The following is a 27,140-nucleotide window of genomic DNA, read 5'->3' on the forward strand; positions in this document are numbered from 1 at the left end:
TTCTGTTCATGATTTTTCCAATGCGGAAAAGATTACTTTCACTCTTCTCAAAGTTGCCCCCCACGTCAAGGACTGGTGGGAAACCTACTGCAAGAAGAAGGATGAAAGTACAGGCTCACTATTTTTAGAAGCACCCACTTGGAATTCATTATGGGATGCCATTAAGGAGCAATAATACCCTGTCAAAAGCTATGAGGATAAATACATAAAGTGGACCACACTGCAGCAAGGAAGGGACCAAGATGTGCCGGAGTTCACAAAATTTTTTCATACCCTTCGTACACGGTTGGGCATTAAGGATTCTGAGCTGCATTTGGTACTCAAATACCGTGGCTACCTACATAGATATATCCAGGACAGGATGGAGCTCCTAAGCATCTCCTCACTCGACACGACATACCAATGCTCTTTCAAAATCGAGCATAAGTTTAAACAAACAAAGCGAGACTTTGGATCTGCGAACCCAAAGAACAAAGGACAAAGCTAAAGGCGGGGTGACCCAAAGCAACCCGTCGAAGCTGCAAGAAAATAACAACACCACGAAGTCAAAGAATGACATAGGAAAGTGGTGTGAGTTCCATAAGAGACCCACTCACAACACGAGTGTCAGACCAAGCAGTCGCTAGTGGCCGAGTTGAAGGCTTCAGAATCAGATTCATGTTCTGACCTTGAGTTAGAACCTAACAAGGGGAATGGTAAAGGGAAGCAGATCATTGACACGGAGCCTAGTGCCACTGTTTCCACTATAAAGATCCAGAAGAATGAGCTTGAAGATCCAGAGGAGGGGGGGCATCTTTTCCACTCACAGATGTGGGTGAAGGAAGCGGTTGGGCCTACCGACTACACAACACCCGCAGTCGTACAGTATTGGGTGGCTTCACTAAGGATGAGATCTCCGAGTTCGCTAGCAGTTCCGCCTTCCCTACAGCATCAAGCCCTTCATATATGAAGTATTGTGTGATGTTGCACCTGTGGATGTTTGTGATGTATTATTAGGCCAACCATACTTGTGGAGGCGACATGCTGTGTATGAGTCAAGGCCTCGCTCTATTATTATTTCTTTGTGAAATTAATTATACAGAATACTGGAGGTAGCCCCACCTACCGCCACCTCTTTGATCTCTGCTAAGAAATGCAATAACATAATCTCACAGACTAGGAAATTTATTTTCTCTCTAGTCCGCTCTCAAAGTAAGAGGAAGATCGTCGCCGCATCCATGACCCCCGCGAAGGTTTCCTCCATGCAACAGTAGAAGTATATGGATACGATCATGAAAGAAGACAGGAACATTTTCTCCTCACACACAGGGGTACCTTTGCACTGTCAGGTCAAGCATTCATTCAATCTGACTCCCAGAGCACCTCTACCCAACGGGTCGATAGATCGCTGCTCCATTCTAGAAAACACCAAGTACAAGTAGCGACATGATCAGCATCAGGTACCACACAAGTTTCAAGTGGGCGACGAAGTCTGGTTGCATCTGCAGAAAGAATGCCTTACAAGAGCCCGTACCAAGGCTGTGGGAGACAATGCTTCAGAGCACAACATTTCCCCATTCCTTCACTTTCATCAAGTGTTCAATGTGGACCACCCTCAACCATGCTTCCCATCGTTATTGGACACATCAGAGGTTGCAGAGCAGCTCACCAAAGACCCAACTCAACAGAAGTTTCCTCATCTCAGGGAGGAACTCAACGCAATGGGGACCATTGCTTCCTAAGGGGGGAGGATTGATCCAGGTGGATCTTGGTGGCCACCCACCTATCCCAATTGGACCCCCACAATTGTCTCTTTTAGTTTTCCAGTTTCCTTAATTGTAGCACAATTTACTATTTTTAGTAGTTTTTTGGGTCCTGAAGTTCTGGAGCCGTTTTGAGGCCCTAAACGACATTTTTTGGGAAATCTGGGAGCAACATGGGTCCATTGCCCTATGTTTCTCTTCCCAAAGTTGTATTCCTCAGATAGATCTTTCTAACGAGCTATTGTGCATGTGAAACGGAGATCGTATGCCAAAGTTACGACCCCGGGAAGTTGATGTACCAATTTACCCAAAATGGGGCCCACATTTTGGCGTTTCATCTCCTAAGGTTAGGTTTTTGGATGTTTAGGGTTTTTCCATTATTTCTCAACAATAAATATGCCTTCGAGCCTCATTATAACAGAGTTCAGAGGCATGTAGATGCCACATCTCTTCTCAAAGATAAGCTACCATCGCCCTAGCTGGTTTATTTTCATTTCTATTTGTAAGCATATTTCAGTATTTTACATTAATGAAATAAAGTATTATTTCCGCTGCATCTCTGTACTTATGGTTATTTATGTACTTTATTGCGTTCCTGTTTAAACCCGAATTATGCATACCATGCTATTTAGCAATTTAATTGATGCTAAATTACTTACATGAATTATCAACGAGGGCTAGTAAACTGATGAAGTGTATGTGCACTGTATGTGCTAAGAGTGTTTGTCACTCATTCAATTCCTAAGTTAATATGAGTTATCGAAATGCACATGTTTTTCTATAGCTATGTAACTTATACAAAATGGAATCAATTCTACTTGCTTGAATAATGATCACACCCACACTTGCTTTAAAATAAAATCACTCTTGCTCTTAAAATCACACTTGCTTAAATATGAAAAATCACTCTTGAAAGCCATAACTACTTAAATGCAAATTACTCTCAAAACAACACTTGCTTAAATATGAATCACACTTGCTTGAATCAAAATCACACTTGTACTAAAATCAAATCACTCTCTGAATAAAATCACACTTACAAACGAATTTGTTCTAACTTAAAGAAGGATTAGTTCTGTAATTGGAAATCACTACAATGTAAAGCTTATACTTCTACTATTATGTTAGATTATATTCTATCCATGTGCATATGAAATCTCTCCTCACTTGAACAATAAAATGATTAGCAGAAACAATCTCAAACTTATATCTAAGAATCAAAACTCAATCACTCAAATGAATTGAGAGAAATCTACATGAAATATAACCTAAAATACTAATGGTTAATGAATGAAGATCTTACTATCTCGAGGGGGCCCTCCTACGAGAAGTAGGTAACACTATCAAGCTTTCACAAGTTAATTATCCACACATTGAGATCACACAACAGAATGGAATCAAAACAAAGTTTTTATATATCAAAACATAATTCTTACAAATAAAATTCAAGTTTGTTTAGCCATGCCAAGAGGCATATTTATAAAACCCTTACGAAATACCACCGAAATACATGTTTTCAGAGCCTTAGGACTATGCTAATTGAAATTGGCTATAATTAACTGAAGAGATAAGATATTGTAATATTTCTCATGATTTTCTATCAGTGCAATAAATCATGAGGCGGAAAATTTGCATTTCACTAGCTTGATTCACCTTTCACGATAGTTGACTTATCCTTTGACTGAACTGATAAAAAGCCTTCTTCGTTGATCCAACTTATGCAAATAGGAAAAAATCATTGTCATAGTTAATTTTCAACTACCCATGTGGCTTGTTTCTCGGCTGAGGCTCTGCAACTTATCAAACCTTGGACTTAGTTGCAGAAACATTCATTAGCTGAAAAATCGTTGTATTTCAGTAGCTCAAGTAGATATTAAGTTAAATAACAAATGACATTTTTGAAATATAAGATGATTATGTACCTGTTATGCTTCTAACCTTGTAGTTATGATGATTATGTACCTGTTATGTCCTCATGAAAAATTTCAAAATTTGTGAGTCCTTCTTGTTACTGAACCTCCTCAGATACTTGAGCAAGGACATCCAAGTTACTCCTCATGGATTTCCCAGTAGTGATTGTCATCCATGGCTTTTTCATTAGAATTTTGTGTTGTAGGCCCATAATCTTCCTCTTAAGAAATTTTTTCTGAGCTGTCAATTTCTTGTTTTTCTTATACCACATACCAAGGTGTAGTAGGATGTTTTCATTCTGAGTTCTGTGGATTTCATTTTGTGCTTTTATTGCTTCATTCTCCTGCTTTAGATGTCTATTCAGTATTTCTAATTCATAAATTTCTTGTTTGAGGGTTTCTTCAACTTGATGTTCTTCTGAGATATTAGAATGGACTGCTTCATTTTCTCCTTGATTTGAGGATGATGCAATGTTTTTACCTGTATCTTTTCTTTCCAAAGACTCTATATAGTCATAAATTTCCTGCTGCACAGGATCAATCTCTGGAGTTCTTTTAATTGGACTAGCAGCTATGGGTGATGGCATTGAGGATGATGGAACTATAGGTAATGGTATTGGTGATGATGGTGTTGGGTTAGGAAAAAGGTATGTTTTCTCTTTGTAAATAGCTTTATTCAGCATTTATCATCACATGATTATCTTTGTTTATGGATCAAAGTAAAGGAAATAACAACTAAAGTTGGGTAAAAGAACTTGGTAACAAATTAGATAAATCTAGCACGAGAAATTGACTTTTTGCTATCTTTATATGCAGAAGACATGGATTCAAAAATAGTTGTTCAATCGATAGAGCAACATCAGGTCGTAAAATGAAAAAGACAACATTTGAGGAAGGCAAGGCAGTGAGACACTAGGTAGACTTATGCTATTTCATGAAAGAACTAGATTATGTATAGCGAAATCCTCAATATCCCCTGATCTTGAGGATTCGCTTTTATCTATTTATTTTCTAAATGTAATATATAAGGTTGAAAGGAAAAATTGCACAAAGTTCAGAATTTCATAACTTGTAATTATTATTTTGAGACATATAATACTGTTATCTCAGTGATGCTGTAACCGTGTTGCTTATTTTAATGAAGAAAGACTGCATTTGATCCATACTTATATTTTGAGTATTTCTTAGCGGAGACTTCTAGTGACTCTGGGCCCAGTCAAGAGAAGTTCTACTGCTTTCTTGTGTTATAATCTTTTCTATTTAGTCTTTACTAATTGTTACTGTTAAGTTAATATCATTTTGCTTATTGTGAAGATTGATGATTCCGATTCATACTGTTGTTCATTTAGATTTAGACTTAGTTGTGTGATGTATTTGAGTAACGCTTTGATTGGATTGATTATGTTAGTTTCAAAAGTAGATTGTTGTGCATTCTGAGTTATCTTGTCATAGATCTTAGAGATAACATTGATCAATTTCCATAATTTTCTTACATAAGTCATTTGCTATTTAGATATCATTTATCATTATATGCTCATTTGATGTTCAATTATTATTTGCTGTTCAATTGAGATTCACTGTTCAATTAGGATTTGTAGTTCAATTGGATTTGCTGTTCAATTCGGATTTTCTATAGATTATCATTGTTGTGCAGTTGTTACAGTTCTCTTTGCTGATTGAGTGAGTTAGTTTTAATTCTATTTAAAGATTGCCAAGCGTGATTCTTTGCATTTGCATTCAGATTCATTTGATTTCAGAACAAGATAAATAGAGTTGCATAGTGTGTTAAGAGTTATTTCTTCCATAGTGATGCAGGAGCATCTAGCTGACAGGAAAAAGACAAAATGAAGGCGGTATGGTCTCTGAAGGGGACAGAGGAGTTAATTCATTGAATGGATAACATGCTTGTTTTTTTTAATTATTTTTATTTCATTAAGTTGTTTAAGTTAATTTAGTGAACAGTAATTAGGAACAGTAGGAGTTAGTTAGTGACACTGTTCTAAACAGTTAATTTACTTTTGTTAAAAAATACTGAGCTACAAAGAAAAGTTTTGTACAAGAAATAACTGATGTAACTGATCGAACATAACTAACAACAGTTAGTAACAGTTCCTAACAATGTTCTTAAAGGAGGAACAAAACACAATGTAAGGGTTCGACTATCAGAGAAATGAAAAAGGAAGAGTGATAGTTTTCTGTGCACATTCACCTCTGCAGCGTCCCTAATACTGTGTATGTGATTTGTATGAAATTACGTTTGTGGAGACTGTTGGTAGTACCCTTACAGGTTATAATGTGACTGGAGAGATAACAACAATCAGAGGAGGAGCGTAAGCGCCCAGGTTGCAGGCGGATTCAACCAAACAAACAGACTTGAAATCACTTATGTAAACAAAAGTCACGAAGCTAGAATTAACGAGTCCAGACAACCAATTAAATTCTACAATCACCAGGTATGCGAATATATAGTCCACACAGTTTCATAGTTGAATTAATATAAACGTAAAGACAACATTCTGGTTCTTTATACATATACATTCTGTTCGAAACGAAAAGAACGAACCCATTTCATAAATACATGACCCATGCTTATGACAAAGCGGGAACCAGACCTCGTAACCCTCGACCCATTATTGTAGCCAAATAGCAGTGACAACCTACAGAGGAACCGAGTACAGACAGTGACTCGAAAACCAAAAACACACTGACCCTACAGTCATAGCATGAAGCCGAACAGAAAAAACTAGCAAACAGAGAACGACACTACCTGTGCTCAGTTGGAGCAGTCAAGTTTCCATGCGCCGAAACCCTCGGGCGGCCATACCTGCAACGACAAACAACAAACGGAATGAGTGTTGGTAATACCACGGGAGGAGGATTCAAACTGAACAGAACAAATAAAATATAGTTGGTTAGTTTACCTGACGAAGGCAAGCCGCAACTGTAACAACTCCACCAGGTTTTCCCTGCTCACAAGGAGCCGAAACGTTAGGCGACTGAGGGAAAAGGAACAGGCATTGATAGCATGGAACAGGCGGACTTACCCTGAGAGAGTGGCAGAGGAACCGAAGGAGTTCGTCACCATAGTTCTGCCAGGCCCGTGGAGAAGTTGAACTTGGAACCGGAGGACCATTACCAGAAGTGGCACAACCAGCAACCGACTGCAACGATCGTGGAAAGCACAGGCACCGGAACTGCATAACAAGTAGAGAGGAGCGCAGAGACACAACAACTGATTACCAACACACAACAACAGCTGACACTTGAAAATGAAACAAAGACAGTCGAACCTTACCAGGTTTACATAACCCTTGCCAGACGAGTGGAAGAAATTTCCAGGTCGTATCTCGAACCAGGGGAATGAAACCACAAAAACCCACATTGAAGCCGCGAAGAACCGCCGAGAGCACACAGATCACAACACCGGGATAATAACATAGTGAATAGTCTAGGCGTGAGATTGTGAACACCTATACCAAGGCGGGCTCGGGGAATCCCAAGGAGGGACAGTTGTCAAACCAACAGAGACCATCGTACTAATCACCAAACCCATCATTTAATTCAATGCCGATTAGACAATCTGTATAGATAAAAAGAAATATTTGTTTAATTATTACTTGCCTGTACACCACAGTGGAACACGTTGGCGGCGAATCATGTGGGCTAGCCCCATCAAGTGGTATCAGAGTAGGGTGAAAGAAAATCAGGGTATGGAGGTTCAAAGATGAGGACGTGGAAGAGGTGTGCGTGGAGTAGCAGATGAGGGCTTGAGGGAAGAATTAAGGGCCCTTACTGCTCGCTTGGAAGTAGTGGAGGCAGGAAGGAGAAGAGACCCCGAACTTGGGGATGATAGTGAAGAGGAGGCAGTAACTGCTACAGACGGATAAGATGAAGAAGCCCCGGAGTTAAGATTGTTGAGATCGGTATTGCTAGCCAGAAGAAAACCCAAACCTGAGATTCCTAACTATGATGGTAGTCTATCCGCAGATGTTCTGCTGGATTGGGTAAGTGAGTTAGATAAGTATTTTGAAAATGAAGAGATCGGTGAGGATAAAAGAGTCAGATTTGTTGCAACCAAGTTAAAGGGACACGCTGCTTTATGGTGGGATAGTGTCCAGGCGGACATGAGGAGAATGAACAAGCTACTGATAAGGAAGTGGCCAAGGATGGTGGCAAAACTGAAAGGCAGATTTTTGCCTAAAGATTATCAGGTTGAGCTTTACCAATGGGTGCAGAATTTAAGACAGAAGGGTATGACCGTAAAGGAATACACAGAGGAGTTTTATCGTGTAAACTTGCAGGCTGGTTATACTGATGATACTCCAGAGAAGACAGCGAGATATGTGAATGGTTTGAAGATGGAAATACTGAATGAGATCAATATTCTATCTCCACGGAATATAGAAGAAGCCTTTCAGAGTGCTGTAAAGGCTGAGGAAAAAATTAATAGGAAACAAAATAAAAGGAGAGGATGAGGAAATGGCAGAGGACGAGGACAGTCCTATGGCAGAGGGAGAACTACCACCAACAGCGAAGAAGGCAGCAGCTCCAGAACTTCAGGGACAACAGTGAAGGGAGATAGCATGAGAGGAGGTCGGACATATCAGCGAGGAAGAGGAAATGGTCGAGGAAGGGGAGCTAATGTCCAGTGCTACAGGTGCCACAAGTGGGGGCACAGATCCTTCGAATGCCCGGAAGCCGAGCACGCTGGCCAGAGGGGAGAATTTGTTGCACAGCCTGAGGAAGCTGAAGCACTGCCCCAGGAGGTAGAAAATGTGGCGGAAACAAGAGAAGCTTTGGTTTTAAATAAAGTATTGTTGAAGCCATCCAAGGAGACGGCTGAGTAGACCCAACAGAAGGCACTGTTCCGAACAGTTTGCAAATCACATGGAAAGTGTTGTAAATTGATCATAGACAGTGGGAGTACAGATAATTTAGTTGCCACCGAGATGGTGGAGAAGTTGGGATTGAAGCGACCTAAGCATCCCACACCTTACAAGGTGTCGTGGCTGCAGAAAGGCCACCAACTATTAGTTGATGAACAATGCGAGGTTGAATTCCACATTGGCAAATACCAGGACAAGGTTGTCTGCGATATCATGCCAATGGATGTGTGCCATATACTGCTCGGGAGACCATGGTAGTATGATCGGAAAGTGATGCACGATGGGAAGATGAATTGTTACAAATTTGTGAAAGATGGAGTCAAGCATACGCTTGTACCCATCAAAGAAGAGGATACAGTAGAGGCAAGTGGAACAAAAGCATTACTGGTAGGAGGAAAACAATTTATTTAAACAGATTGAGGAAAACAAAGTGAATTATGCGGTCGTGAGGAGAACTAAGACTGTGTTGCTGAACACAGAAATGTCAGAATTGCCTACAGAGATTCAGGAGATGTTAGAAGCATTTAAGGACATTGTAGTTGACGACTTACTGGACAAGTTACCTCCCAAGAGGAGCATCAACCATCATATCGATTTCATACCCGGAGCAAGCCTACCAAATAAGGGAGCATAATGAATGAGCCCGAAAGATAATGAAGAGATTCGTAAACAGGTGCAAGAGCTGCTAGATATGGGGCTGATCAGAGAAATCTTGAGTCCTTGTGCGGTACCAACAGTACTCACACCTAAGAAGGGTGGAGAATGGCGGATGTGTATGGATTTGCGAGTTATTAATAAAATCACTATTCGGTACAGATTTCCCTTACCCAGAATGGACGATATGATGGATTGTCTCAGCGGGGCAGCTTATTTCATGAAGATTGATCTGAAGAGTGGTTATCATCAGAGCAAGATCAGAGAAGGAGACGAGTGGAATACAACCTTCAAGACCAATGAAGGGCTGTACGAGTGGCTAGTCATGCCGTTCGGTTTGAGCAACGCTCCTACTACTTTTATGAGGTTGATGAATGAGATGTTAAAATAATTTATTGGCAAGTTTGTGATAGTCTATCTTGACGATATTTTGATTCGTATCAGAACGAAGGGAGAACATCTTCAGCATGTTTGAAGAGTACTAGAGAAGTTACAACAGAACAAACTGCTGATAAACTTTAAAAAATGTACTTTCCTGCGGAAGGAACTAGTTTATTTGGGGATTGTAATCATGGATAATGAATTGAAGATGGATCCAGAAAATATCACAGCAATCATCCATTGGCCATCACCAAAGAGCTTGTTTGAGGTACGTAGCTTTCACGGATTGGCGAGTTTTTATCGAAAGTTTATTAGAAATTTCAGTGAAATCTGCACACCAATGCTAGACACCATCAAAAAGGCCAGTCAACCTTTTTGTTGGACCAGAGCAGCAGAGGACAACTTTCAGCTTTTGAAGCGGAAGATTACAAAGAGGCCAATTTTAAGGTTGCCTGACTTTAACATGCTTTTCCAGGTTCTATGTGATGCAAGTGGAACAGCTATTGGCACTGTGCTCAGTCAGGAAGATAGACCAGTGGCATTCTTTAGTGAAAAACTGAACGAAAGCAAGCAGAAATATTCCTCGTATGACAAAGAATTTTATGTCATGGTCCAAGCTTTAAAGCATTGGAGACACTACCTGCTGGGCAACGAGTTTGTATTATTTTCTGATAATTCGGTGTTGCAATATGTAACGCAACAGCACAAATTGAACCACAAGCATGCCAAATGGGTATAATATCTATAGAGTTTCACTTTCATGCTAAAACACATCAGTGGGCAAGCCAATAAAGTGGCAGATGCCTTGAGAAGAAGAGCTTTGCTCTTACAGGAAAGTACAATACAGGTGATGGGATTCGAACACTTGAAGGATTTGTACCAGACCGACACAGACTTCAAGGAAGCCTTTGAAGCCTGCCAAAATCCCGTGCTGAGAAATACAAGTCCATGGTTGGACTATAATTTGTAGGAAGGACTATTGTTCAGAGGTGGACAATTATGTATCCTCGACTGTTCGATGAGGGAAAACATTATACAGGAGAAACATAGTGGAGGTCTAGCTGGTCATTTCAGCATAGACAAAACTTTGGAGCAGCTCGGACACTTTTATTACTGGCCCAGAATGTGCATTGATATATAGAGATATGTGAACAGGTGTAAAGTCTGCCAACTGGTGAAAGGACATAGTCAGAATACTGGACTTTACACGCCACTACCTATTCCGAGCAGGCCATGGGACTCAGTCAACATTGACTTTGTATTGGGACTACCTAGAACGCAGCGGGGGTATGACTCAGTGATGGTGGTGGTAGACAGATTTTAAAAAATGGCGCATTTTATCCCTTTTCGAAAAAATAGTGATGCCACGTATGTAGCTCATTTGTTTTTCACAAAGGTTGTTAGACTACACGACCTACCCAGATCTATTATTTCTGACAGGGACATAAAATTCACAGGACACTTTTGGTGCACCCTGTGGAAAAGGTTGGGCACACAATTGAATTTCAGCTCTGTGTATCATCCGTAGACTGATGGAAAAACGGAAGTGGTGAACAGGAGTTTGGGAAATGTTTTACAGAGTTTGACCAGGGAAAATTCATGGTTATGGAATCGTGCTCTCGCTCAGGCAGAATTTTCTTATAACGATTCAGCAAATCGTAGCACCAGACACAGCCCATTTCAAATCTTGTACGACATGCATCCTAGGGGAATACATGAATTGCAAGATTTGGGAAAATTGGAGCGGAGAAGTGCATATGGAGAAGATTTTGCCGAAGCGATGAGTGAACTACACGAACAGGTCAAACTAAAGTTGCAGGACAATGTGCAGAAATATAAGCAGTAAGCAGATTCAAGGTGGAGAGAAGTCCAATTTAATGTTGGAGACAAGGTCCTTGCACACTTACACAAAGAACAATTTCCTAAGGGCACATATAATAAGTTAAAATTTAAAAAGATTGGTCCCTGCAAGATTTTGCGTAAGTTCTCAGCCAATGTCTATGAAATTCAGCTACCACCTGATATAGGCATATCACCTATTTTCAATGTGGCAGACCTGTTTCCATATATTGCCCACAAAGAGGAAGACAGTGCGGTACGGCCAGAACGGAACACCCAAGTTGAAGACAATTCTTGGATAAGGCATATGCCTTCGGCTCAACCCCATGAGATTGAAGGGATTCTTGATACCCAGGTAGCCAAGAAGACACGCAGGAAGGAATATCTACGATACCTCGTCAAATGGAAAAACCATCCAATTGAGGACAGTTCGTGCCTTGACGCGGCGCAGATACAGAAGGCTGGCTATTCTGTGGAGGAGCTTATGGATCGGAGCCATGATTTTCTCTTACCCCGAGAGCCTGATGCAGGAGCATTTGGCTGACAGGACAAAGACAAAATGAAGATGGTATGGTCTCTGAAGGGGACAGAGGAGTTAATTCACTGAATGGATAACATGCTTGCTTTTTTTTTTTTTATTTCATTAAGTTGTCTAAGTTAATTTAGTGAACAGTAATTAGGAACAGTAGTGTTGTTCTCTGTTTTGCTAGTTTTTTCTATTCGGCTTCATGCTATGACTGTATGGTCAGTGTATTTTTGGTTTTCAAGTCACTATCTGTACTCGGGTGGCCATACCTGCAACGACAAAAAACAAACGGAATGAGTGCTGGTAATACCACGGGAGGAGGATTCAAAACTAAACAGAACAAATAAAATATAGCTGGTTAGTTCACCTGACGAAGGCACACCGCAACTGCAAAAAACTCCACCAGGTTTTCCCTGCTCACAAGGAGCCGAAACGTTAAGCGGCTAAGGGAAAAGGAACATGCATTGATAGCATGGAATAGGCGGACTTACCCTGAGAGAGTGGCGGAGGAATCGAAGGAGTTCGTCATCATAGTTCTTCCAGGCCCATCGAGAAGTTGAACTTGGAACCGAAGGACCATTACCAAAAGTGGCACAACCAACAACCAACTGCAACGATTGTGGAAAACATAGGCACTAGAACTTCATAACAAGTAGAGAGGAGCGTAGAGACACAACAACTGATTACCAACACACAACAACAGCCGACACTTGAAAATGAAACAAAGATAGAGCCGAACCTTACCAGGTTTACATAACCCTTTCCAGACGAGTGGAAGAAATTTCTAGGTCGTATCTCGAACCAGGGGAACGAAACCACAAAAACCCAGATTGAAGCTGCGAAGAATCGTCGAGAGCACACAACTCACAGCACCGGGAGAATAACAGAGTGAATAGTCTGGGTGCGAGATTGTGAACACCTATACCAAGGCGGGCTCAAGGAATCCCAAGGAGGGACAATTGTCAAACCAACAGAGACCATCGTACTAATCACCAGACCCATCATTTAATTCAATTCCGGTTAAACAATCTGTATAGGTAAAAATAAATCTTTGTTTAATTATTACTTGCCTGTAAACCGCAGTGGAACACGTTGGCGGCGAATCACGTGGGCTGGCCCCATCACATAGTATTTCTTTCAACATTATTTGGAGTGAGTTGAGGAAATAGTTATTAGTGATTGCAACAATTTATCATTAGATAACCTCTGAATTCACTGCACATATAGTGTTGACACTCTTGAGATAAAAAATACTTAACTTGGGTTGACAATTAATGTAGGAATTATGATTGCTTGTAAAAAGACATCTTAGTGCACCAACATATGGAACTATAGGTTCCATTTCTTCTTTCTCTAAATCAACAAATTCTGGGGATTGTCGAGGCTGTTCATGCAATTTTTTATTGAGATTTTCACTTCTTCTTATGGAAGATGATGGTTTCGTAATAAGGGGCTGCTTCTTAACCTTTCCTTGTTCTATTTTCTCTTGCTATGTTTTCTCTTTGGATGAGCTTCATTCCTTAGTGCTAGTTACCTTCCTCTTAAGATTTATCTTTTTAAGATTTACTAACATATCTTTGAGAGGAGTCTCATCTTTTGAATGTTTCTCTTGTTCTGGAGGTGAATTATCTTTTATGGGCAACTTCCTTCTACTTTTCTTTATTTTGCCACTAGGCACTTCTATTTCTGCTTCCTTCAAATGATTTCTAACTAAGAAATCTTCCCAATTGTCTCTAATGTTTCTAAGATGTGTTTGAATCAATATTTTTACTAGACCATGATGATATAGAGCACTATCAATAGATTGAATTTTTCTTTGAATACTACCAACCATTTTTCTTAAGGTTTGAAGTAGAAAATATGCTAGGTTAATTTCATTTCCATCTAGAAAAGTCATCATTAATATTGCATGATAAAATAACATATTACCAAATATTTCTTCAATAGTTATAAACTTTTAAATGATTAGCAACAAGTTTCTCCATTTATTCTTCAAAGACGTGACTGATATTCCCTTTTTAAACTTAGAAATATTCATACCTGGATTCTTCAAAAAACCCTCCATTCTCTTTCTTCAATTCTTCTATTCTTAAACCAACTTTATCCAATTCTTGGCAATCCTATCGCTTATGCTATGAAGGAATCTGTCAAGACCAACTTCACATACCCAATCTCTACTTCAATGCTGTCATATGCCTTAGAAAAAGGTTTTGTTACGTCCTTCTCATGGGCATCGAATTTCTCCACAAATTCTAGCCACTGAGCTTGCTGGAACATTTTTTTGACATGTGGATATCCCTCCATAAACCTCATTCCATTCTACTCTAACCTTACAATGACCCCCATGGCAGAGGAAGTCTAAGCCATAATCGATATTTTGACAGGTTTAAGGAATGGGAAGGAATTTTGAGTATGAAACAAGTTAGGAAAATAGAGTTTTAGGTGAGAGTGGCCTCAACGCTAAAACAAGTTTGAGTGAAACGGAAGTGTTTGGCATGTAGATGAATAATGAATGGAGAGGTGAGGGTGATTATGTCATGGTTAAACCCCGACTTGGTTGACAAGACATTGATATTTTCATTAAACCAAGGTCGTGTGAAAACAATTAAGGGTAAGTTAATATGGTAGTAGTAATGATTACTCAACTTTTTATTTCATAATTCAAATGTTTTACCTTTATTATATAATTCAACTACAGAATTTTGTTAGAGTTTCAGATTGTTGACAATTCCATAGCTTCATTATTTCAAAAGAGAAAAAGAGGAATAAAAATAAAATGGGATTAGAATAGGGAAAAGAAAATCTAAGCTACCAAGAACTCTTGGTTTTCAACTTGCATTTTCTATATAAACATGCCAATAATGTTGGTTTTCATGTTTATACAATATATATATATATATATATATATATATATATATATATATATATATATATATATATATATATATATATATATATATATATATATATATATATATATATATATATATATGAAAAATAAAGTAAAAGACTAAGTCAGAGGGGAAGAAGGGTCTTCCTTGACCAACTTCAAATTAAGATTATCTTGCATATTTCTTTTGAATTCCTCCCTTGTTAATGGTTTATGATATATTCATAATCTATGACCATTTACAATGAAGTTCACCTTCTCTTCATCAATAGTTATGATTCTCACTACTCCATTATCAAAGACAGTTTCAATCTCATATGGACCAAGCCAATGAGTTTGAAATTTTCCTTGAAAATCTTTAAATTTTCAATCAAAAAGCAATGCCCAAACACCAAGCTAAGATTTTATTTCTTTGATAAACTTATCATGCCACCTAGATCTTTGATGCTGTCCTATATTGGTTCTGGGAATATCATCTTATTGCATCTCATAAAGTTCATTCAATTGATCCATTCTTTGTATTTGGGATTTTGATAAATCAAGATCCAATTTAGTCACCGTTTTAAAAGTATTTACCTAGAACTCAATAGGAAACAGGACTTGCTTTTCATAAAAAATTCATAAGTAGTGTGTCTAGTTGTATTTCTCCATGTGGTACGATATGCCCACAAAGCTTCTGGAAGCTTTTCTCCTGAATCCCCAGTTTTGGTAATAATTTCTTCAATTACTTTGTTGGTAGATTCAACTTGTCCGTTGGCTTGTGGATGATATGGAGTTGACCTTCTATGTTTGATTTTGTATTCCTCCATTATCTTCTGTACCATCTTGGATGTGAATTGAGTGCCTTGATCTGTCACAATTTCCCTTGGAACACCAAAACGAGTGAAAATATCCTCAAAAAGAAATGAAACTACAACATTTTCAGTAGTAGAAGAAAGTGCTTTAGCTTCTACCCATTTTGTGACATAATTTGTACAAACAAGAATATACCTTTTTTGTCTTGATGGCAGATTGATTGGACCAACAAAATCCAGAGCCCATTTTTCAAAAGGTTCAATAAGTACCTAAGGCTATAAAGGCATTTCATCTGAAGGAGCACATTTTCCCATTCTCTAGCAACTATCACATCTCTTAACATATTCCTTGGCATCCTTAAAAAGAGAAGGCTAATAATATCCTAAGAGAAGGATTTTATAAGAAGTTCTTTTATCGGTGAAATTTCCCCCACATGGTTCATCATGACAAGCCTTCAATATTTTTGGTACTTCATATTCTCTAACACATCTTCGAATGATTAGGTCAGGCCTTGTTTTGTACAATTATTTCTTTATCCATGAATAGGTTGCACTAGTTTGAATAACCTTCTTTTTCTCTCTAGGAGACAAGTATGATGGTAACTTCCCTATAGCCAAATAATTAGCAATATCTGCAAACCAAGGAGATTTAATAGATATCACAAAAAATATTCATCAGGAAAATTATCTTCTACAAGAACATCATTATTATAATTTTGGATTCTAGATAGAAAGTTAGCAACTGTGTTTGTTTCCCAGGTCTATTGAAAATAGTAATATTGAATTCTTGTAATAAAAATAGCCATCTTTTATTTTTTCCATTAGTAATTGGTTTATTCATTAGATATATAATTGTAGAATGATCTGTGTGTATGAAGGTTTTATAACCAATGATGTAATGTCTGAGTTTATTGATGGCATGTACAACAAATAAAAACTCCTTTTATGTTATAGTGTAATTTAACTCTACAGGAGTCAATTTTTTACTAGTATAGTAAATGGCATTAGGAGTTAAATCATTCTGTCCTAATACAACTCCTTAAGCTATATCTGAGGCATCAGTTGAAATTTGAAAAGGTAGTTTCCAATTTGGTCCTCTTAAAATGGGTGCTTCAGATATCTTTTCTTTCAAAGATTCAAAATATTTTTGGCAGTCAGAATTCCAAATGAATTCACAATATTTTGTGAGCAATTTGAAAAGTGGTGAGGCTATTTTTGTAAAGTTTTCTATGATTTTCTATAATAACCAGTAAAACCAAGAAAAATTCTAACATATCTTTGATAGGTTGGAACTGATAATTTAGAAATAAATTCCATTTTAGATGTATCCACTCTAATTCCATTTCCTAAAATATGGTGTCCTAAAACAATTCCTTCAGAAAACTTCATAAAACATTTTTCATGACTTAATGAGAGATTTTCTTCTTTACATCTAATGAGAACTTTTTCCAATTTTTTAAGAGCTTCTTCAAAAGAATTTCCATAGACAATAAAATCATCCATGTAAACTTCTACACAATCATGAATTAGATCAGAGAAAATGCCTAAAACTGCCCTTTGGAATGTTGCAGGTGCATTACATAACCCAAAAGGAAGTACTCGATAAGCATAGGTTCCCCATGGACATGTAAAAGTAGTTTTATCTTGATCTTCTAGAGCTACTTGGATCTAGATATATCCACTAAAACCATCCAAGAATAAAAAATAATTTTTTTCCTTCTGATGTATCTAAAACTTGATCTGTAAAAGGAAGTGGAAAATGATCTTTTAAAGTAGCTTTATTCAATTCCCTATAATCAATGCATACTCCCCATTTTCCATTTTTTTTTTTTTTTTTTTTCGGAACAATTAGCAATGGTGAAACCCACTTGCTATCAGATATTGGATAAATGAAATTCAAATTTAACAATTTTTTAATTCCTCTTTAACAATTTCCCTTAAATTTGGATTCATTCTTATTTGGGGTTATCAGATTGGTTTGGCATTTTATTCAATATAGATATGATATACAAGTGTTAGGATCAATTCCTTTCATATCAGTGTATTCCCATGCATAAGCACAGGAATGTTCTTGTAACATCTTGTTGACAGTGCTGGAGCCGCCAACATGTCAAGGGGATCTCCCCGGTAAGAAGTCCCAATTAGACCTTAAACCGTTTGGTGTAGGAGTACTAGCAGTGGGTCGTAAGGTAATTCCTTGACTGCGATGTCGCAAAGAGGCAAGTAAGATAACTCTGTCAGTAGAAAGGGTGTGACTGATGCAGTGAGTCAAGGAAGGTGTATGAGAGGTTATAACACTTCGAAGGGGGAAGGAGGTGAAGGTGAGTTCCAGGTTGAAAGGGATCAGTCCCAACTTGGCTAGGAACACACAACACAAAAGGACATGCACAGCTTCCGGTGGAGAAGTCCACTCAGATGCAGTAGTCACATCATACAAGGTAAGATAACACGTACATCACTCACGGATTAGTCTGAGACGAGTGCGACGGTTGTTACAGCAAGGTTCATGTGAAAGGTCTATCTGATGTTTGAAAGAGCAGTTGACACAGACGGTGACAACATTAACAACAAGATTCATATAATTGCATGTGAATCTCTTCATACACAAGTACATAAGTTAAACAACATATATCACAAAGGAAACTAGGTACAACTACAATAAAAACATATGCATGAAAAAGTGTTGGCTCTTATTATATAAAGAAGTGTAAGTCACAATCATACAATACATACATGTAAACCTGCTAGCCCCAACAGTGGAACGTTACAGCCACATCTGCCTGCTCCTCCAAAGAGATGTACTAGCTTCGTGCAGTGGAGAATCCAAGGCGCGTTACAATACTATCCAAGCCTTCTTCAAGATAGTCTTTGTAGAAGCTTCGCTGACCAAAAGCCTATACAATGAGTTATGAGGCACTATTTATAGCAAAGGGTGGGGTGACCCTTGACATTCCCCTTTGTGACCATTCAACTACCCTCATGACTCTTCACCTACTCTATGACTATTACATCCACTATTGAGACTTGACTTACACTTGACATGACTCAACATTACAATGCACATGTACCCATGTGAATAATGGCTTGAACAAGCCAAACTAGAAATCATTCGAACTTAGACAACCATAGAAGTCCAACTGCTCGACATCCTCATGCTGATTAAAAATGACATATTGATGTCAAGATTGGTAGTCCTTGATAGTGTCTGTGTGTTCTGCTGTGACATCCGTCTAAAACCTGAACCTTGCCTCCATAAAATCTGGGTACACTACTCGGGCTCCTCTGTCCAACTCGTCTGAGAGCATGCACATCATTGTCTTCAATGTGGCCAGACCAACAATGTACTTGTGCACGATGTTTGTAATGATAGGCAAGTTTGGGCTGGTGGCGGTGCACATAAACTTGTCGAAGTACGAGTCAAGCTCCTGTTGGACCTGCTTATTTGTCTTCACCTGGGTGAGAGTCCCAAGTTATGGGATCATGTGGGTGTGCACTATAACATCCATGCTCTTGAATACTTGTGCATGGGAAGCCTATATGCTAGTGATGAGTTGCGATAGGTCTTCATAGTTCCGGATCTGACTTCGGATACGCGCTTGTAGCTCGACCACATTGGCATTCATCATCTTTGGCAAGTGAAGTGGGGCTCCCTTGTACTTCATCATCCATGCTTGCATGTTATCAATGAAATCATGTATGTTATTCAATATGTGTGCTCTTCTCGCACATCACTGCTGCCATATGTGGAGATGGATGACCGCTTGGTGCACGGTACCAAAATTGGAGTACAATGCTCGCATAACTGTATCTAGGGACAATACTTCATCTAGTATTCCCTTCTTCAGTTCAGCTCGAGTGGACATTATCACCATGTCTCCTCCTTTCTTGGCCACCTGTAGTTCCTTCACCATTTTCTCATTCTCAGCTATGAGGAAACAAACACTGGAGCTAGTGGCTTCAGCATACACTCTAGTTGCATTGGCCAAAGCAGCTGGCTACTTGTGCACATCCGTCTTGATCACTTGTTCTTGAACTTGCATAGGGGATGTTTGGTCCTTCGAAAATGGTACTCTCTGAGACTGCACAACTCTATGATGAGATTCATCAAAGGAGATGTTGTGCATCTCTGCTTCCTGCTGACCACCAAGGATCTTAGTGCCCCCTTGCTCATTTGAGACTTGCTCATTGTTAGGATGCAATGAACTGGGTGAGTTGACCTCTTTTTGGTGAGGCATGAGGCCAATATCCTGTTCCAACTCCTACTACTCCATGTATGCATTCAATTGTTCAAGTGCTTGTTCTATCTCATGAGAAAAGTCTTGCCCCTACGATGGTTCACCCCGTTCACTTGATGCCAGTTGTTCAGATGAATCAACTACTTGTACAGGTGCTGCTTCATCTGTCTGCAAGTGATGTGCCCCCTGTTAAAGCTGCTACTACTGTGTTTCCTTCTCCTATTGGCGCAACTCTTGTTCTTTCCGGAGTTTCTCCCTCCGCTCATGCAACTCCTTCTTTGCTTCTTCCATTCTCTTCTTATCCCTCTTCCTTCGCGCAATGCACTTGTCGCGTTGTTGCCTCTTCACCTGAATAGCCATAGCTGCTTGTTCTACAAGTGGATTTGCTTGAAACTTGTAGTTTTTCTCCTTCTCTATGTGGTCGACAATCTTCCTCTTCCCTTTGTCGCACATAGGTATGCTTGGATCTACTACCTCTGCTTCTTCTGATACTATTGCTACTGTTGGTGCTCTCCATGATGCTGCTTCATGCTATTTTGCTAACCACTCTATGGCAAAGCCGACCTATTCATTTGGTCTGGAGGAATTGTAGCAGTACCTCCATGAGTCCTCCTCGGCCCAATGACATGCCCCATGGATCTAGTTGAACTGAATTCTCGCGCAGTGATCCTTCACAATGAAATGTGGGTCATACGGGTTGAAGCTTCAGAGGTCGAATGGATACTTCCTCATCTATTCTACTTCGAAATTTTCTTGTTTAATACTACGGATCTCATATAATCAAATCCGCAATGGAAGAGAGGGCCAAGGTGCACTCTTCTTCTGTTGTAGTCTAGCTGTCAATCCTACTGAGATGTGGTATGCTACTTCCTACATGACAGGGATGTCCAAGGCGAACTTTGGTAGAACATGCGGAGACCTATCCGCACTGAATGCTAGGATGAACTTGCTGAAAGGTGAGGCATACCTATCTGCAATGCCTAACAATGCCTTCATCGCTTCCTCTGACATGTAGGGTGGATCCTGTTCGAGTATCAACCTGTACACTGGGGTGACAAAATGGTTGGATAGCCGTATGATCACTCCTCTAAAGCTGCATTCGGACAAAAACTCGAAATATGTGTTCACAGCAGTCTCCGTGGGTGACCATGCCCACTCCAAGCCCAGGAACTCATGTCGAGCACAGATTGCATCTAGAATGTAAGCGGACATATAAATCTCTGCATGCATACCATCGAGTGACTGTCGAGCCTTCATGACTTATTCCTTCAACTGGTGAGCGAGTATGCCGAACCAGTTGCATGGTCTTCTTTCTCTATCCAGTTGGTCCAATGTAATCACCAACTCTGAGGAAAGGTTCTAGTGCTTTCTTGGCCACTCAGTCGACATGTGAATATTACCAAGTATTGGTATGCCTTCCTCAATATATTTGTCTTGTAGATATGGTTGGGTGTCATCCTAAAACAAGTTGGCTCCTTTACCCAATCCTAAAAATTGTCTCTGGAGTTACCTCTACTGGTGGGTAAGCTGAATGGAGGATTCATGACAGTCGCAGGCTCTCACATCTGATACATCTCATCATAATCTTGTGCCCAAAAGGTTGCAAGCTTCTTCCCACTAACACTACTCAAGGTCATCGTCTCGGGGTCAGTGTGAGAGACAATCCAGTGAATCATGTCTACACATGGGAACGCGGGGTATCTGCATGAAATCTAGTACAAGCCGGACTTGTGAATGTTCACGTACACCTGATGGTCTTCGAGGCCTCCCCCAAAAGTTCTTGCGAATGATTCATTCACCTCTTGCCACTTTAGTTTGATGTCCTTGTCTAGATATAACTTCGTATCTTCGTAGATCGGCAAACCAGAGGACACTTGCTCAGCTGCTACTCCAACTACAATACCATCAATGTCCTGAGATCCTGTCTCTTGGAAGCCATTGAGATGGATGAACACTTGAAATATCTGGAAACAGGCATCATGCATGGCAAGAAATATGTCAGTGAAAACAAAGCAAATACGGGGAAGGACACAACACATACCTAGGGAACTGATGAGCAAGATTGTGCAAAATTTGTTGGGAGACTGAGTGAATGGCTACCAAAACTATGCAAAAGGTAGCCTTAGCTGTATGGGAGGTAGGACTGGCTACTGGATCAGCGAAATGCACAATCCAGTCAGGCAGCTGGCTGTTGGAATTTCCCAATGCATAATTCCAACAGGGAAGGACTGCTGGCCCAGGGACATATTTGCGCAATTTCTTGGACCAGCAGCCACTTTCCTGAAATGTGCAAAACAGTCCTAGAGTCTAGTCCTGGGCAAGAATGTGCATTTCTGGGGAGGAAGGTGAGCCTCCCTTCCCCAAATTGCACAGTGTAGCCTTGGTGAAGGCAGAGCCCGGGCTAAGGTTGGATAGACTTGCCGACGGGAAAATGAAAGAAAATAAGACAATAAAATTCATGGCGACACTAAGTGATAGCAGAATTGATTGAAAATGCATGAAAAACATGAATGAAAGATTCAACAGATAGATCAACGTGCATGTGGGTGAGGCAGTTCGCTGGTTGGGCGAACGTCCATACAAAACAGTTTCATGCATGCAACGACAGTGAGATAGCAACGAAAACTAAAACAAAGCTAGGACAAGATAACATACGTGTAAAGTACAGTAGGTGTTCAAAGAAATCAAGAAAACAACACTCACGCAAGGGAATACACAAAAAGTGACAGAAATGATGAAAAAGGCAAGTTGAGGCCACTTACCCGTGAATAGTTGAGTCGGATGTGTCAAAGAGTCCTGGATGTGCTGTGGGATGTCAAAGCTCCAAGGTTTATGTGAATGGCTGAGCTATGATGCTTCACATAAATAATTTTGGTCTCAAGACGCGCATGCCACAAATCTAAGAAAAAGTGACACATGGAGGGAAACTTCTAAAACAACTTTGCATGTAACCCTCGACTACTAAAAATAGCTCCTTGAATCACGGGATGCATTTTACATGTTGTCTCTTGCTATTCTGGGAAGATCAAGTGATGCATGCATGTAAGTCAAGTTTACTCTGTCCCAGGTGGAACTAGTGTCCATGCATGCAAGCGTTCAACTGCTTGGGAAAAATGTGCATTCCTGGCTGGGAGCTGGGCTGATTGCCTAGGAGGTTTGTGCAATTTTTGGGCAGAGCAGCTGACTGTTTCCCAGATTTGTTTAAATCCTAGGCTGGACAACCTGCTGCTGGAAACATTTGTGCAAATCTTGCTGGGAGGGTTTGCTGGCAGGATTGTGCAATCCTGGAGCCCAATAGGTTGTCAGAGAGGATTGTGCAATTCCTGGAGGGAAGGCTAGTTTCCCTCTAGAAATGCACAATTTTCAAGGGGAAGTTGCTCAGATTGCAGCTGGACCAAGTCCAGGTGAGAAGCCTATGAGGGGAATGGATCAATTGTGATCGACAGGCTACCTTTGTGCGAGGAAAACATTGAAGCTTGAGTACTTAATGAAGCAAGACAAAGTGTGGTGTAAGGTTGGTAGGGAGGCTCCAAAAAAGGCTAAGGAAATATTTTGGAGGGTGGTTTTAGCCGGTACAACACTTGGCGACACACTGGTAGAACTCCAACTCTCTGAATGGACCTTGTTTGTGAAAAACAAATCTATCACCTCTGGAATTATTGTTTAGCTCTTAGCTCATCTTGGCTTCACACTAGCTTGATGTAAGGTGTAGCATCTGCCAGACCCTTGGTTGATTGACACACCTTCCAAGCCAAGGCAACACAACTGTTTCGATTGGGGTTGAGGGGTATATAGGTGCATAAGCAGTATAGTCGTCAGAGTCTTAGTTTCATCTCTGGTGTTGCTCCACTTCTAGTATTTTATTATATCTATGACGTGCCTGTTAAGGTTCTCCCCCTCACCTTACTCTACTTGACTGGGATGACAATGGTTACCCCAAAAAAAAATCGACTAGAGAAGGTGACACTAGTTAGCGCGCAAGCATTGTTATCACCAAGGTCCACTTCGAACAATACATATTTTCCTTTGATGTATCATGGAATAAGAGTAACAAGCTCATCATATAGAGGTAAGATGACAAATAACCAAGCAGTAATAGCTGTACAAGCCCTCTTGTACTTTACCCATCTTGCTTCAAGAGTCATACATGGTTTCATGAAAGACTAACCTACGAATGAAACAAACGAACTAACAAACATCAAAGTAAAGTAAAAGAAGAAGCGAAAGTGAAAGCAAAGAAAGTAAGAAAACAAGAAAATAGAAAAACATGCAAACAAAGCATGTAAGCAAACAAGCATGCAAGCAAACAACTAAAAGAAAACAATACTCCTACTCCTACACTAACAATGCATGGGCCTGATTACGTTAAGTGATACTTCCAATGCATCCACTGGTGCATTGGTAGACCCATGTTGGTGAAGGCTTGGTTCGTGAGCAACCTAGTTGTGCGAACTAGCAAGCAAGAAAGATATAACAATGAAGACAACCACACATCATGTTTCAAAGTGCCCACGGGACATAAGTGAGTCCAAGTGCATGACGGATAACCCGTGGACTTATCATGGTGTTGTGTGACACTATGTGCAACTTTGAAGCATAAGCACACTCTTGACTATGACGTGAAAGAAAATGAAAGAAATAAAGATAACTTGCATTGCAAACGAGTGCTTGCAATGTAAGACTCCTCCAATGCATGAGAAATGGAATCATGTAGTTCGAGTGGAAGAGGTGTGATTTGTGAGTGAGATGGATCTTGAATGCATACAAATGAGTGATGAGGAGCCTTGGGGGATTGAATAATTTCATGATCGAAAGTGAGAGTAAGCCAAGAGAGCGAGGACCTAACATAACCATCAGCTCAGGCTAAAGTGCCTCGATAGTCTTGGGTGTCTCAACTTCATCATCAGGTATATCATCATACACTTGTGCCTTCGAAAGATCAACTGTGATAGATTCATGATCATGATAAGAAATGGAAGCAAATGGATCATGACCACCATGATCAGAAAAATCAATGAATTCTTTGGCATCCTCATGATCTAATGAATCAAACAGAGGGGTAGATGAAAAACAAACGAACTTATCCTCTTTGTTTCTGGAAAAGATAGATGAAGGATCAATTGGATTTTCAATGAGTAACTTATCCTCTCTTTTGTCGAATGATAGAGTAACATCCGGTGAGTCCTGTGAGTGATCAACACTGGGTGCATCTATGGATGAAGACGCACATGCAAAATCTTGGATGGAAGGTTCACCAAAAAGTTTAGGAAAGAACCAAGGTGGCTTGGACAGAAGGGAGTCATACTTCACTGAGTGTTGATGTTCAAGCTCCCAGTCATACTCTTCATGAATGACAACGCATGTTGGTTGTGCAACACCAACTCTGTCAGTGGGTTGTTCCTTGTTCACAACAAGTGAAGAGTCCAGAATGGATGAACAAAAGACAACATCATCTAGAGGAATACCAGAGTACGCAGAAAAAGGTCAAAAAAAACTAATGCATATGAGAACTCGAAGGACTCACAACCAAATCCATGCGAAAATTGAGTGGAGTGATGTTGGGAGAGTGCGAAGGTGAACAGGTGTGTGAGCATGATCCTCAATATCACTGGGAAGTGGTGGATCTGTTGAATGAGAGGGAGGCAGACAATTAACTGAGACAGTGCCCTCTCCCACATGAGATTGCGTAGTTCCATCAATGAAGAATGTTGAGCGAGGCTTGATCTCAAGCTTCCTCTTGGGATGGGCAGATTTCTGAAGGAAATACTCGAACTGGTCTTAAAGATAAGAAAATTTCATCTGGCTCCTTGGAGCTTGAAACTGCAAGTCACAGAAGCGCTGCCAAAAATCAATAACGAATTCATGTGGAGCCCTCCGTTGCTGTAACAGTTTTTGGTCAAGATGGTCTGGATAAAAATCATAGAACGTGTCTTCAATAATATCACATAAGTGCTCAAATGAGTACATTGTGTCAGCTAGTAGGCTAAGCACCCAACGAAATGGAGATTCACGAAGTGTGTATGCAAGCATCAAACCAACCTGTTCGTCAGAACACTCATCTTCCTCATGAACCATGGAAAGAAAGTTATGTAAGTGCTCAGGCCAGGCCACTTCGCCTTCACCATCATACGTGTGAGTGGACAAGAGATCGAAATTCCCCGAAATGGAGACATCTTCATGATTCGAACAACACCTTGGGGGAAGAAGAGTGAAAGACTCCATGAAAGATATGAAAAGGTTCAAAATGGATGAGAGGGCACTACTTGTCATCAGATCCTCTTTCTAGTGCCAAAAATGTTGATGGTGCTAGACCCACCAACATGTCAAGGGGATCTTCTTCGTAAGAAGTCCCAATTAGACCTCATACCATTTGGTGTAGGAGTCCCAACAGTGGGTCGTAAGGTAATTCCTTGATTGTGATGTTGCATAGAGGAAAGCAAGATAACTCTATCAGTAGCAAGGGTATGACTGATGCAGTGAGTCAAGGAAGGTGTATGAGAGGTTCTAAAACTTCAAAGGGGGAAGGAGGTGAAGGTGAGTTCTAGGTTGAAAGGGATCAGTCCCAACTTGGCTAGAAACACACAACACAAAAAGGACATGCACAACTTTCAGTGGAGCAGTCCACTCGGATGTGGCAGTCACATCATACAAGGTAAGATAACATGTACAAAAATCACGAATCAGTCCGAGACAAGTGCGACAGTTGTTACAACAAGTTTCATGTGAAAGGCTTGTCTGATGCTTGACAGAGAAGTCGACATAGACGGTGACAACATTAGCAACAAGATTCATATAATTTCATGTGAATCAGTTCGTACACAAGTATGTAAGTTAAACAACATATATCATTAAGGCAACCAGAGCAGTCCAACTACAATAACAACATATGCATGAAAATGTGATGGCTCTTATTATATAAATAAGTGTAAGTTACAATCATACAATACATCCATGTAAACCTGGTAGCCCCAACAGTGGAATGTTACAGCCACATCCGCCTGCTCGACCAAAGAGATGTACTAGCTCCATGCAGTGGAGAAGCCAATGCACATTACAATACTGTCCAAGCCTTCTTCAAGATAGTCTTAGTAGAATCTTGGCTGACCAAAAGCATATACAATGAGTTATGAGGGACTATTTATAGCAAAGGGTGGGGTGACCCTTGAAATTCCCCTTTGTGACCATTCAACTACCCTCATGACTCTTCACCTACTCTATAACTGTTACATCCACTATTGAGACTTGAATTACACTTGACATGACTCAACATTACAATGCACATC

This window comes from Pinus tabuliformis, chromosome 3_2 (assembly GCF_031772625.1).
Source record: "Pinus tabuliformis cultivar Carrire ecotype Pingquan chromosome 3_2, CPIR1, whole genome shotgun sequence".
NCBI classification, from domain to species: domain Eukaryota; kingdom Viridiplantae; phylum Streptophyta; class Pinopsida; order Pinales; family Pinaceae; genus Pinus; species Pinus tabuliformis.